Below are 13,946 nucleotides of genomic sequence, written 5' to 3' on the forward strand. Positions count from 1 at the left end.
TCACATATTTTTATTTTATGTATTCATTAACTAATTATTGTAGTTTTAGCTAATTTTACTACTTATGTCTTTTGACCTTCAAAGTCTTTATAAGTGATTAATCTACTGCCTTTAAAAATATTTACCTTTTCCAGTGATATTTTTACTTTTGTACATTGTCTTGTCATTACTTAGTGTTATCTTTTCAGCTTAAAAAACTCCCTTTAACATTTCTTGTAAGACCAGTTTAATGGTGATTAACTTTAGCTTTTGCTTATCTGAAAAACTATCTCTTTTTTCTATTCTGAGTAATAAGTTTGCCAGATAAAGTTTTCTTGGTTGGATTTTTGTTTTCTTTCAATACTTTGAATATCTCATGGCACTCCCTTCTGACCTGCAAAGTGTCTGCTGAGAAATCAGTTGATAGCTTTATGAAGTTTCCTAAGTACATAACATGTTGTATTTTTTTTTTGCTGCTTTTAAGATTCTCTTATCTTTAATTGTAATGTGTCTTGGTGTGGATCTATTTGGGTTCACCTTATTTGGAACTCTCTGTGCTTCCTAGACCAAGATGTCTGTTTTCTTCTCTAGATTAGGTTAGTTTTCAGCCATTATTTATTTAAATAAATTTTCTGCCCCTTTCCCGCTCTCTTCCCCTTCTGGAAACTGTAATATGGATGTTGTTCTGCTTGATGTTGTCATATAGGTCCCTTAAGGTATCTTCACTTTTTAAAATTCTTTTTCCCTTTTTCTGCTCTGTTTGGGTGAGTTCCATTGCTTTCTCTCCCAGCTTGCTGATCCTTTCTTCTGCTTCCTTCAGTCTGCTGTTAAACCCATCAGCATATTTTTTCAGTTCAACCATTGTATTCTTCAGCTTCATGACCTCTGTTTGGTACTTTCTTATATTTTCTATTTCCTTGTTGAATTTCTCATTGTGTTTTTTCATTCTTATCCCTAGTTTTGTAAACATCTTTATGACCATTACTTTGAACTCCTTACCAGGTAGATTCCTTATCTCTGTTTCATTAAGGTCTTTTTTCTAAGGTTATGTCTTGTTCTTTTGTTTGGAACATATCCTCAATCTCCTCACTTTACCCAATTCTCTGTGTTTGTGTCAATGTATGAGGTGGTACAACTATCTCTCCCAGTGTTGAAGTCATGGTCTTGTGTAAGAGATGAACTGTGGGGTCCAGAAACTCAATCTCCCTGGTCATCAGAGCTTGGCACTCCAGGGGCATCCGCTTTGTGGCCTGCATGAGTCCACTGGCTGTGGCAGGGTTGCAGTGTAGGGGAAGGGCAGGACATTTGCCTCACCAGCTGTGATCCAACTGCCATGTGGGGGTGCCAGATGCTCTACAGGTTGTCTGTGATGCAGATGAGGTATGGGGGGGAGGGTTGGCTGTGATGCAGCTGACTGTGTTGTGATTGCAGGATGTGTGGGAATGGGGGTGGGGTTGTTGCTTGGCTGAATATAGTGTGGCTCTGGTGAAGGTGTGGGGGCAGGATGCTTATCTGGCTGGTTGTGGCATGGCTTCAGCACATGGGTAGCTGAGTGCTCACCCAGCTGGCTGTGTTGTGGGTGTGATTCAGGGGGATGGGAAAGACCTAACTGCACTAGCAAGTTAGAATGAGATTGCCAAAATGGTGTCTGCCAGTGCCAGCATTAGCAAGATAGAGTGAGATTACAAAAATGGTACTTACCAGTGCTTTTCCCTTGTGAGGGAGTTCTAACAGGTTCCTGCTTCTTCAGCATGTTCTTTAAGATTAGTAAGTGTGTCTCCTTCACATATGGTCTAGGTAATTTTCAAAGTTCCTTCTTTTGCATTGGGTCCTGGGGCAAATGAATCTGCATATGAGCACTTTAAGGGTGGGCTCTCTTCTTTGGTCCTCCTGGGTGTAATCCTTGTTAGTTTTACATTTTGGGAGCTTATCTCTCCGGTTCAGGATCCAAGGTTCTGGGTGCCTGATGTGGAGTACAAGCCCCTCACCCCTCAGGAAAAAATTCTACTTTTTCAAGGTCCCTCCCAACTGAGAGTCACTGTGCTTGGCGTGGGATTTTTGATGAGAGTGTGCTTCTGCATCTCCTACCCTATTGATGTGGCCTTTTTATCCTTTGTTGTGGAGGTGATGTGGAGGTGATAGCTGTTGATTTGTTGTGTCTATCAGAAAAGCTGAGGTCAGAATCTTTCTGTGCTACCATCTTGAACCTCTTCCCCTATCACTTTTTTTTCCCCAATCACGCTCATTTTGAAATAACTTTTGCACCCTATTTATACATTATTTTGTCCAGTATTTTTCTTCTTTTGTATTGTCCTTGTCAGATATTGGAACTAATAGGGTTATGCTAGTCTGATGGCAATGTTTCTTCTTTTTGTATCTATGGAAGGCTGTGTATAATACTGGCTTTATTTCTTTTTTTAAATGTTTTTTTTTAGAGTTTTCTGGCATAGTTATCTTGGCTTACCTTTTGGAAATAGTTTTGTTTAATTTACAGTTTTAGTTTCTTTAATCATTATAGAATTATTCAGATTTTTTATTTCTTGTGTTTTTTTCTAGCAATTTATTAATTTTTAATAGTCTAATTCTAAGAGAAAATTACCTTTATGTTATTCCCACAAGCTTCCTGTCATCCTGCATCATTTTGCCATTTCCTAGAAGTTAGGTGATGTAAAGACATTACCTTAAAGCTGTCATCTATCGTGGGCATCATCACTCACAGCTGCTAGTCTAGAGATAGATTTAAAATAGATAAGCAATATATTTGGTTATTGGTTTTGTATTTTCTTTTTTGTTCCAAACTCTGGAATTTTTCTGTCCCTCTCTTTTTTCTATAAGTAGACTTTTATGAGGAATGCCTACAGACAGTTTGGAGTTTTGTTTTCCTCCAGTTCAGAAAAGTTGCTACCCATGATGTTAAGTTAGCGTTAACTTGTGAATGCTTGATATCTAAGGTCTCCATACATGTTAGGAATTTCGTGGCTATTGAACAAGCAAGACTTGTCTCCTTGCTGGCATGATGCTCAGGAAACAGAGTGGCGGTGTGCTTGCCTCCTTATAGCAAAGAATCCAAAGAAGGCAAGAAGCCACTCTTGGCGACTTCACAGATACCAGCTTGCTAGACCAGCAATAGGACCCTCTCCAGTCCCTTTTGCCAATGTTTGTGGACTCAGGATGTGCTGAACAAGAGTTTGATTAGAAAAGGAGCCATGTATGTAAGCGATGAATCAATAAATTCTACACCTGAAGCTAATATTACATTGTATGTTAACTAATTGGAATTTAAATAAAAACTTGGAGAAACAAACAGGAAGACAACAAATACCTAAAAAAATAACAATTAAAGTATAAAATATCACTGAATAACTGCAACAAAAGTACTGCTTTGGCAAAAAACAAACAAAAAAACAAAACAAGACAAAGAAAGAAAGAAAGAAAGAAAGAAAGAAAAGAAAAGAAAAGAGAAGAAAAGGAGCCATGTAGTCATGGAGCAGGGAGGTGCTAGGAGCAGAACGCATTCAATTCTGCAGCTTGGTGGGCTTTAAGACTAGTGAAGAAAGCCCTTCTTCCCTATAGCCCATCGTAGCTGTAAGACACTGTTGAAATGACTTAGTCCAATGCTCTTATTAACAGATGAGGAGACTACTGTCCAGAGACGTGGCATGACTTATCCTTATTTAGGCAGAGAGTGAAGGGGTGTCTAAGACCAGCAGCTCCATCTTCTGGCAACCATGGCTAATTGCTTTCTTCGTCACTTCTTCACTTTGGTCTTTTATTTTCATGTTTAGTAATCTACTCAAATCATTAGCTTTAGGGAGTAGTGCCTCTGTTCCTCATCACGGCAGACTCCCTCTCTTTTGTCCCCTTAACGTTCTTACTCAGGGGAAGAGCCTGACACATTCACTGGGCCATATTTTGTTAGCAATGTGGTCTCCAGGCCTTAATATCAGGAATCATGTCCAATTTCTCTCTTTTGCTCTGTGTGTTGCTTTCATAGGGTAGGAGCTACCAGTAAGCCAGACATTCTCTACCAAGCAGGTGGTTAGGTAGGTACATTCAGGGGCCAATTGCCTACCTAACTCTTTTCAGGGATGATTATGAATACGGATTGACAGTTAGTCTTGGAAAGGAAGGAGGAGGCCCTGGAAAATAAGTGTTACTTAACAAATATTTATTGAGTCCGTACACATGTTAGTTATAGGGATTCTATAGTGAAAACACAAGACAGGGTTCCAGACCTCAGGGAGCTAATCTTCCAGTGGGGAAAAGCTGTAAATTTATATATTTACAGTAAATAAATAAATAAATAAATAAACAAATAAATAAGCAAGATATTACAATTGGTGATGAGTCCTGAAAAACGTATGAAGTGACATAGTAGAGAGTACTTTGGCAGGTGGGTGGGGGTCTAGCTTACACAGGATGACAAGGGAAGGCCTATGTAGGGAGCTTCCATTTATTCTGGACTCACAACATTAGGAAGAGCCAGCCATGAGCACAGTTGAGAGAAAAACATTCTTGGCAGAGAGAACAGAAAATCCAAAATCTGCAACATGGCAAGGAATTTAGATGTTACAGTAATCTCACAGAATGTGGCCAATGTGGGCACAGGATTATGAGTAAGGAAGAGTGACATATAAAATGAGGTTTGAATGAGGGAAGGTGTCCTCAGATCTTATAGGGCATTGTGGGCAATGGTGGGGGAATTGGAGTTTGTTCTAAGGAAATAACAAGATTTTAATTTGGGGGAGGGTGACAAGATCCAATTTATATATTTTAAAAGATCCCATTGACTAATGGAGCCACCACTGTGTGGCAGAGACTGCTAACTATTCCCCAGTAGTCATCTCTCATTTTTACACAGTAAAGGAATTTCTCACCGGTTGTGTGGCCACCCAACTAAAGATGACATTCCAGCCTCCCTGGTAATGGGTGTTGCCAAGTGACCAGGTTCTATGCAATGGAATCTGAGTGGAAATAGCACCTGCAGCTTTGGGGGGTGTTTCTGTTTAAAGGAAGGTTCATGGCTTCCCTTTCCTCTTCTTCCTTCCAAGGGATTGGATGTGGACCTGAGCCTGGGAGCTGCCCTTGAAATGGAAGCTATGTGATGAAGATAGCAGAACCAGAGGTGGACAGACTAATGAGGTGAGGTACCTCACCAACCTCACCAACCCTTCCCACCCCTAGGTGACTGACCTGGATGTTTTTGTGAGTGAGCAATGAACATCTACTTTGCTTAATATTTATTAAAATGGGTCTCTATTAACTGGTGAGCACTCCAGTATCCTAGCAGATATGCCTGATCACAGGGGAAGATGGCCTGGGGTACAGTGAGGGCAGAGGGAACTCAGACTCTCCCAGGCATCTAAGGGAGACCCTCAAGAACTATTATCATTTTCACCATGGTGGTCACTGTCAATGTTATTCCCCTCAATATGTGACTTGGAATTTTGTAGGCACTTGGTAAACATTTTGTAAAAAGTTAAGGAATCACCTCTGTTCCCATTCCTGATGTAACTGGAATATTGAAGACACAACTTGATGGGGTATCAATATAAAAAGGTTATATTTTCTCCAAATAGAGAATATTGATTTAAGTAGGGTGAACTTAGTGATTCTTTTTCTTTAGCTTTAGGACCTAGTTCTGTGGTAACAGGGAAAGTCTTTATCAGCAGCCTATTAAATTATTATTGCCATAGTAGTATCACAGTCATTAATGATATCAGCCCCATCTTTATAGTCATTAAAATTGTCACTGTTACTGTCACTACCACCACCACTGACATTCCCACTATTACCACAGCCCCATAACCGTGGCCATCTTCACAATCATCACCACTACAAACACCATTATTTTCTCCAGTGTCATTTTGATCACCATCTGTAACAGGTAGTAGTGCTAGCTACTCTAACAAATAGACCACAAAGTGTATGATCGATCAAACACAATAGAAGTTTATTTTTCATTTATATAATTTTCTGGAGCAGGTGTTCTTATTGGCAGGAGACTTCTTCCACACAATGATTTAGAACAGAGGGACTCGATTTCTGCATGTAGCCAAAGGAAGGGGAAGGATGTGGGTGGCCATACCTGCTCCTTTAAAGCCTTGGGCTGGAAAATGCATACTTCAGTCCTGCTCACATTTCATTGACTGGAACACCGTCATATGGCTGTGCCTGAGCACCACGAGACTGGGATGTGCAGTATAGCTGCAAAATGCAGCAGTTTTTGAGCAAGTGGAAGCAGTCTCTGCCAGGCCATCCTTGCAAGCAGTTTAGTGCATTTTTTTCTGCTTCCAGCCTGTGCTAAGCCCTTTCTGTTCTATAACATCAGGACAATATGAGATTTCTATGATCAAAAGCCTTATGAACTAAGTCAGTAGCAATACAAGGCATCATATGTTGGGTTTGATTATTATTCTGGATTGTCAATATTGTAATTGTTCAGAGTATGCTGAGGTGGTTGAGTTGTATCTTGGAAAAGTGGGTAGAATTTCTTTGCTTCGAGGAAAAGTGGAGTTTGAAGTAGGGAGGGCGCTGTATGCAGAAAAGTGGCTTGGGCCTGAATGGGCTCAGCTTGAGCAGAGGAGACGGGCCTAGCTGGAGGAAGTGAGTATTGAGGATGGGGAAGAGTAAGCTTTGAGCAACTGGGTGGAGCAAAAATTCCAGAGGCCTTTTGTCTATATACCTTTTCAGATCTCTTCAGATGCATAATAAAGTTCTTTGGTTGCAAACAACAGAAATCTACTTTGAACGAAACAAGGAAGCAAACAAACCCTTCCCAAATCCCAAAATAGATTGGAAGAGTGAAGGAGCATTCTGGAGAAGTAAAGGGGGCACTAGAGGCCAGCTCCTAGGTTTTGGCAGCTGATGGTGGTAGAACCCGAGCCACTGCCAGTAACAACACCCAGCTTCTGTATTTGTCCTCTCAAAATTCATACACTAGGGACAGAGCCTTGCACAGCCTTTCTTGGGTCAGATGTCTTCTGGATCAATCTGCCGTGGTTGGGAAGCTGTTTTACTAGATAGTGCTCTGCCCTCACCTGGCTCCAAGAAGTGTGTCTTACCAAGGACACAGTATGGGGGGCATCAGAGCAGTGGAAGGAAGGTTGTTATCTGCTTTGGAGGTAGTTATTTCTATGTTCAAATCCTAGCTTCTTCAGTGACCAAGGCAGACAGAAGAGTGGTCTAGCTTCTGAGCCTCAATATTCTTACCTGTAAAATGGATATGAAAGAATAGAAACCATCTGAGGATCAAATGTGAAAATGCATGTAGGGGGCTCCCCATGGTTTTATTTCTTCCTGCTTCTGGTACTCAGCATGTCTGTAGCGATGAGGAGGCAGGGTGACATGGGAGGAGCAGAGGAAAGCTGAAGAGTCCCAGCTAAGGCTTTCCCTAGCAAGTGATTTCCCCACTGGGCCTGCCTGCAGCCTTGCAGTACAGGAAGGGGTGCTGGCCTCTGGCCAGGGATGGGACTTGGGGGCCTGCTCTACAGGGTGCTAGCCATGTTTACAGAAGCTCTGATAGCATCAAGTCTGTGAGCTGTGATGGAGAGGGAAATGTAATTTTCAATTAAGAGTCCTTGCTCATTCCTGCTTACATTACAATCTAATTAAATTTCAGTCAAACGTGGCACAGTGCTGCGAGGGGGAGGGCAGGGAGGCGGACAGTGGCTCCTCCTCCTCTAGATGTGAGTTTGCCTCAATCCTGAGTGGTCCGAGCTTCCCACCCCTTGGCCTCCCTCAGGACTGTCTGGAGCCAGTGTCCTTACTCAGTAGGCCCAGCTGGCCTCCAAAGGTCATTTGGAGCCACACAAACACAGCGACAGTAGCTCAAAGCTCCCCTGACCCTGAGAATTAAATTAAAATGGCTACTGATGTCAGAACACTCAGCCAGTTGGGGATGCTCTCTCCACCAGCCATTTCCCCAAGAAAATGAGGTGGTGCAGGCATGGGAAAGCCAGTTAGTTTTTGATCAGCTCCCCAGAGGGAGATCCTGGGAGCCCCTCTCTCCCTCTTCTCCCTAGACTTTTAGCTAGCAAGGCTTGGGCTCTGGGCAGATCACCCAAAAGCTCCTTTAAAGCAGACAAAGTCATGTGTATGGTGGAGGTGGAAGGGAGGGGATGAGGAGAGACCTGCCTTTGAAAGGCATGTCGATAAGCTCCTGGAGGCTGGCTAGGGCTGAGAAGAGCTGCCCCCAGCTCCTTCCATTCTCAGCAGCAGGAGTGATTTCACATACTCACCAGGAGCCACAGGCTGTTGGAAACAGAAGCAGTTACTTGAGAGTGACCTTGGGTACGTCTTTCATATACAGGGGGAGATATTGAGGCCAGAGCAGGCCTGACTTCTGGCTGGTCTCAGAAGTCAAGGGCAAAGCAGGACTCTCGCTCCTGGACGCCTCCTGACCTTCCTTCTGCTGTCCTCTGGCTAAAGTCCCATCCTTTCTCCTTTGCTCTCAGTGGAGATAGAGCAGTGCCTCTCCCATTTGGGAATAACAGACTATTTTTTTGATGACAGGGTTGATGACAGGAAACATGCTGAAAACCATGTTTCAGGTTTTCTCTTGCACTTTAAATGGTGCAGCGGCTTCTTTCCCTCTTACTGCATCCTTGTTGGAGATGGGGGTTGCTGGGCCCTTCTCTCCAGAACCCCCATGTTTCCTCTTCAACTTCCTCTCCTGTCTGGGCTGTGGAGAGGTCACAGAGCTGCCCCAAGGACAGACTGGGTGGGGCGGGGGCAGATTCACCTCTATTGTGCAGTGTGTTGTGTGTCTGTGGACAAACCCTTCTTTTCCCTCTCTGGAACCCAGCTTTTTTATTGCTAGCATGGAAGGGGTGTTGGACTAGGGGTGTTGGACTAGACCAACCAGCACCTCTGGACATTTCCTGCATCATGACTCACTTTGCTCATTCATGAAGCAATTCTCTGTAGACTCTCCTAAAAAAAAACCCTACAGCACCTCATTTTGTTTGGGTTTAAGGGTTCATGGACTCCCTGAAATTATCCAGTGAAAGATCTATGACTTGAAGGTTGATGGTTCTGAACTTCTGTGGTTTTCAGATTGCCTGAGACAGGGCAGATAGCGTTCACATCCATCTCATTAAGACCCTGCAGGGATCTGCCCTCACCTCCAGTTATCCCACTCTCTCAGCACTAAATACCTTCTTTGGAGTGGGAATTCTGGCTCTTTGCTGTGGGGCTTTGTTAGGTGACCTGATGGTGGTGTCTGGAGTCCACCTCAAGTTATTGAGCTGTCCCGCCACTGTAGCACAGGGTTCAGCCATTCTCTCAGGTGAATTTTCTCCTCCCTAGTGGAGATTCAGAGACTGGGTGCCTGCATCTTCCCCTCCACCTCCCATTCTCTTCCCACCAGGGTTCTGGCCAAGATAAGCTGAACACCAAGAGCTGAGTCAGGTCGAGCAAAGTGCCCGTGTCACAGAAGACTATGATGGTTCTTCCTTCTGACTCTTTGGAGCTAGGTCTTGGGACCCATCTGACCCTGTCCTGCCCTCTCTGAAAGCACGGGGCAGGGCTGGGGGCCTGGGCTGCCCACAGGTAATTGCAGGGGTTCTGCCTCTTGGTAAAAGTCACCCATCAGGAGACACTGTCCTGCTGGAGAGGTGGGAACAAGTAGAGCTGATTGGGAGAGGCTTTCTTTTCTCATTTCCCATAACATCCCTGGAAGCTACTTCCAGGGCCATTACCCCTACTATTGTCAAGAGATTGAACCAGAGAAAGCTGTGTGGGACACAGCTTTAGCTACAAGGGTGCCTTGGGCCGGCTCAGGACTGGCGCTTACCTGGGAGGGACACTCGTGAACCACATAGCCCCCCTCCGGGGGAAAAACTGCTTGAGTTTGGGTCCAGAAGGGAGGGAGTAAGATCAAATGTGGTGGAGAAGGAGTACTGAGGTTCTGGCTTGGGGGACAAGAGTGTACCCCAGAAAATGGGCTTCTTTACATTAAGTAGATTCAGCAGCTGTAAGCTGTGGAATTGGGGTTCACACGGCCCTGACTGTAAGTCTTAACTCTGCTACTCACAGCTAGCTGCTGGTGACCTTAGCAAAGCTTGTGCCCTCTCTGGGACTTAGTAGGAAGGCCATGCCTACTTCGCAGGGTTGTTGTAGGAATTAAAGTATTTGTAAAGCAGTGACATGTGGATAACTGCTCTATAAATGTCTGTTATTATTACTTGATGGGTCAGGACAAAAGGTTTAGGAGTGAGGCCTCTTAATCTCAAGTCAGCCAGGTAGGCAGGTAGGAGTACTTACATCTCTAAATGTTATAGTCAACAGAGGGAAAGAGAGTACTTTAAAAAGCATCTGGAAGGAAGCGAAAGCTGGGATTCAGATATATGTGTACCCATGTTCCTAACAGATTATATATAATAGCCAAAAGCTTGAAGCAAGCCAGATGTCCATCAGTGGATAAATAGATAAACAAAATGTGGTGAACCCATTCAGCCTGAGAAAGGAGGGAAGCTTTCACACGTGTACAATATGGATGAACTTTGAAGACGTTATGCTAAGTGGAATAAGCCAGTCACAAAAGGACAAATACTGTAGGATTCCACTTATGAGGCATCTAGAGTGCCTCATACAGGCACTGCATAGAGACAGAGAGTGGAAAGGTGGGTGCCAGGGGGCTGGGGGAGGGGCTGGGGAGTTACTGTTTTAATGGGAGGGGAGTTTCAGTGTGGGCAGATGAAGAGTTCTGGAGATGAATGATGGTGATGGTTGCACAGCATTATGAATATACTAGGTACCACTCAAATGTGCTACTGAAAAGGGTTCACATGGTAAATTGTACGTTAGGTATACTTTATCACAGTAAAAGAAATCCAGAATTTTCGCTGGGGGGCAGCATTCCCTGTGGGAAGAAGGGCAGGGGCTGACTGAGCCCTCAGCCTCCTGAGTCCCACTCTTTTTCCCTGACTGTCCCCACCGGGCCGTGTGGGGTATCATCCTGGCATGGGAAAGGCCACTGTCTGTTGGCCAAACCCCAATTGACAGGCTTTCAGATTGATGGCGGTCCCTCCACCGCCAGTCGCGCTTTCCATCTCCCCAGTTTATCAGGAAAAGGCTTCCCGCTGTTCTCTCAAATCCCACTGGCAGCCCTAGTGAGCACAAGGAGCTTGCTGGTCTGGCAGCTGGGACTGCTACAGCCGCAGGCCCCTGCCTCCCAGCGAAGTGTTCCTGGCAGGGGGAGGCCTCTGGGGTGGGCTGCCCGTCCAGCACGAGGGAAGGCAGATGGCAGCCTGGAGGCGGGCTGGGCAGGGAGCTCTGCGCAGTGCCGGCTCTGCTCAGCAAGGGGGCGATAGAACCCCACTTTTGGCTCTGTGGCCCGTGGAGGGCAAGGCAGCCAAGTGCTGGCAAGCTGTGGGGGAGGGAGGCTTGTCAGCGCTGCCAAATTCCCCACACGGCTTGGGCTTGGACACGGCTTCGGAGAGGGGGCGGTCCAGACGTGGGGGCGGTCCAGACGTGAGCTGTATGTGACCTTTGTCATCCATGCTTTTGTTTTGGGCACCTGTTTGCTCTGTAACAAACCACCCTGATACGCAGTGGCTTAAAACAGCCCTTGTATTATTTCACAGTTTTGTGAGTTCGTCTGGTTCACCTGGCGTCGGCTGGCTCGGCCGGCCGGCCGGGACATTTAAGATGTGGCACATCCTTTGGCCTGCAGTTGGTGCCGGCTGTCCGCTGGGAGTGCAAGTGCGGCTGTTGACTGGAGTTCGCGTCCCTATGTGGCCAGTCCAGGTGGCTGCCCTCCCAGAGGGAGCCTCTGCAGACCAGTGTTCTGAGAATGAAGAAGTTCCTGCTTTCTCTCCACTTCCTGGGCAGGCACAGCCTTACTGCTGCTGACTTCCAGTTGCATAGTCTCAGGGCCAGTCTGGGTTCAAGGGGAGGAAGACCAATGAGAATGAGGAAGAATACCTGGCCTTAGTACTTGATGACCCTAGGCCTCAGTCTACTCTTGTCAAATGGAGCCATATACTGTAGTAAGAATTACCACTTGCTTTAAGACTTTAACAAACCTTTAAAGTCCACAGAGAGTCTTAGGAGCAGACAGCAGGCTGATGGAGCAGCTGAGGCACCAAGGGCAGAGAAGGCTGGGGGGCTGTTGTTCAGTGGGCTAGTAGTTGGCTAGAGGAGACTTACTTTTGCCAGAGAAGGGAACACATTATCGAAAGCTTACTATATACCAGGTCGTGTACTCTACCATCATTTTCTCTAATCCTCAAAATAGCCCTGTGAGAGGATAAAATTGGTATCATTTGGTAGATGATAAAACTGAGATTTTGCTAGTGAGTTGTAGGATTCAGCCTGCTAGCGAGGCAGAAAGGTAGTCTCTGAACCCAAAGGTGTCTTTGTCTCTGGAACTGTACCATGCTCCCCAGACAACAAAATCATGCTTTGTTTGCAGCTCAAAAATGTTCAGACAAGAAGGACAGGATGACTCTGATGTCCAAGGGGATTTTCAGAGCCATTTATGGCAGGGAGTGGAAGTGAGCAGGGAGCTGGCTGTCCAGGGAGCTTCAGGAAGGAAGGAAGCCAAGTTGACAGTGTGTCCTGGCTAGAGCAGCCTCAGCGGGGGCGAAGCTCCTGAGAGTCAGAAGGGAGAACCTGAAGCCATGAGCAACTCTGGGTCCTACCAGGCAATGGAGGAAGATGGATGTTTTATCATTAGTTAGGAGGCAGAAAGAGGGTGCTGAGAACAAACTGAAGGAACTTGTAGGCAGTAGGATAGAACCTGGGAACTTGGAGATAAAAGCGAACCATCCATCCATCCATCCATCCATTTATCCACTCATAAATTCATTACTGCTTTCAACATCTGAGTCTCTATTATGTGTCTGGCTCTCTTTTGTTTATATAATTAAGACGCAGTCCCAGCTCTTGGGAAGCTCAGGTTACCCTGGGGCTGGCAGACTTATCACTAGGGAATGGCATTACTGTGTTGATACTGGGATGAGGTGCACAGAGGAGCAGTTATGGGAGACCAGAGGAAGGACAGAAGACTTTGCAAACCAGAGGCCCAGTGTGGAAGGCAGGGGAACCAAGGTGTATCTGATCTGGGCCTGATTGTGAAGAGGGTGGACCCCAGGCCCAGGAGCTCAGCTTCTGAGACTGAGAGAGCAGCTGTATTTGAAGAGGGGGTGTGTTTCCTCATAGTGACTGGGATGCATAGTGACTGAGATCCCAGAGCCTGTGACATCCCAGAGGAGGCTGTCTGACTTCCCTCCCTCCAGGGGGGACTGGACATGAGGAAGACAGCACCGAATTTGCCACATCAGGGATTTCAGTTCATCTTAAGACATAAGTTGAAAGAGAAGGTTTTCTCCTCTTGATGTGAAAGGAAGATACTTTTATTATGTTGGGAGCATCTATGATACAGACATAGCAGACTGTTTTGATCTTGCAATAGAACTGGTTTATCCTTGCCCTTTACACTAAAATTGTTCTTTATTTGGGCAAGTGAACCTTGCATAGGACCATTGCCCGGAGCAAGGGGGAGGGGCATTGTCATAGCAGAAGTGGAGAACCAAAAATTCAATTCCCAGGTATGAGGTTTTGGAAGAAATAGGAAGAAATTTGATCAGACAGACACATTTTCTTCCCAAGTCCCATTGCCAAAAGACAACCTGTGCTGTCAATTTCATGGTTCTGGATGTTTTCCGTGTGTAGGTATTTTTCATAGGACTGTCTACCTGGATGTGTAATATCTCCTCTTGCTCTTTTCTCTTTGTTTAACATTGTAAGTTTTTTTTTTTTTTTTTGTCATCATGTAATCCTTGTGTTCACTTTGTGATGTTGATAATATTTCCTCCATTCTATTGAGGAAAAATTAAGTCTCAAAAAGGTTACATAATCTGTCCAAGATCCAGTGAATCGCAGAATTGAGACTCAAATTCAGGTCTCTGATGCTAAGCCTGAACTCTTTCTGTTTGCTGAGCTGCTTTGTGTAGGAATTG

At 45.1% G+C, this 13,946-nt stretch overlaps 1 long non-coding RNA gene across 1 annotated transcript in view; it reads left to right on the forward strand.

Moving 5' to 3' along the window:
* The first annotated feature begins 4,949 nt into the window (after positions 1-4,949).
* LOC122241280 overlaps positions 4,950-13,946 on the forward strand; it is a 34,004-nt gene continuing 25,007 nt past the window's right edge. The window contains exon 1 of the long non-coding RNA XR_006221323.1: positions 4,950-5,121. This is a non-coding gene — a long non-coding RNA (uncharacterized LOC122241280). The remainder of the gene's footprint in view (positions 5,122-13,946) is intronic.

This window comes from Panthera tigris, chromosome C1 (genome assembly GCF_018350195.1).
Source record: "Panthera tigris isolate Pti1 chromosome C1, P.tigris_Pti1_mat1.1, whole genome shotgun sequence".
NCBI lineage: Eukaryota > Metazoa > Chordata > Mammalia > Carnivora > Felidae > Panthera > Panthera tigris.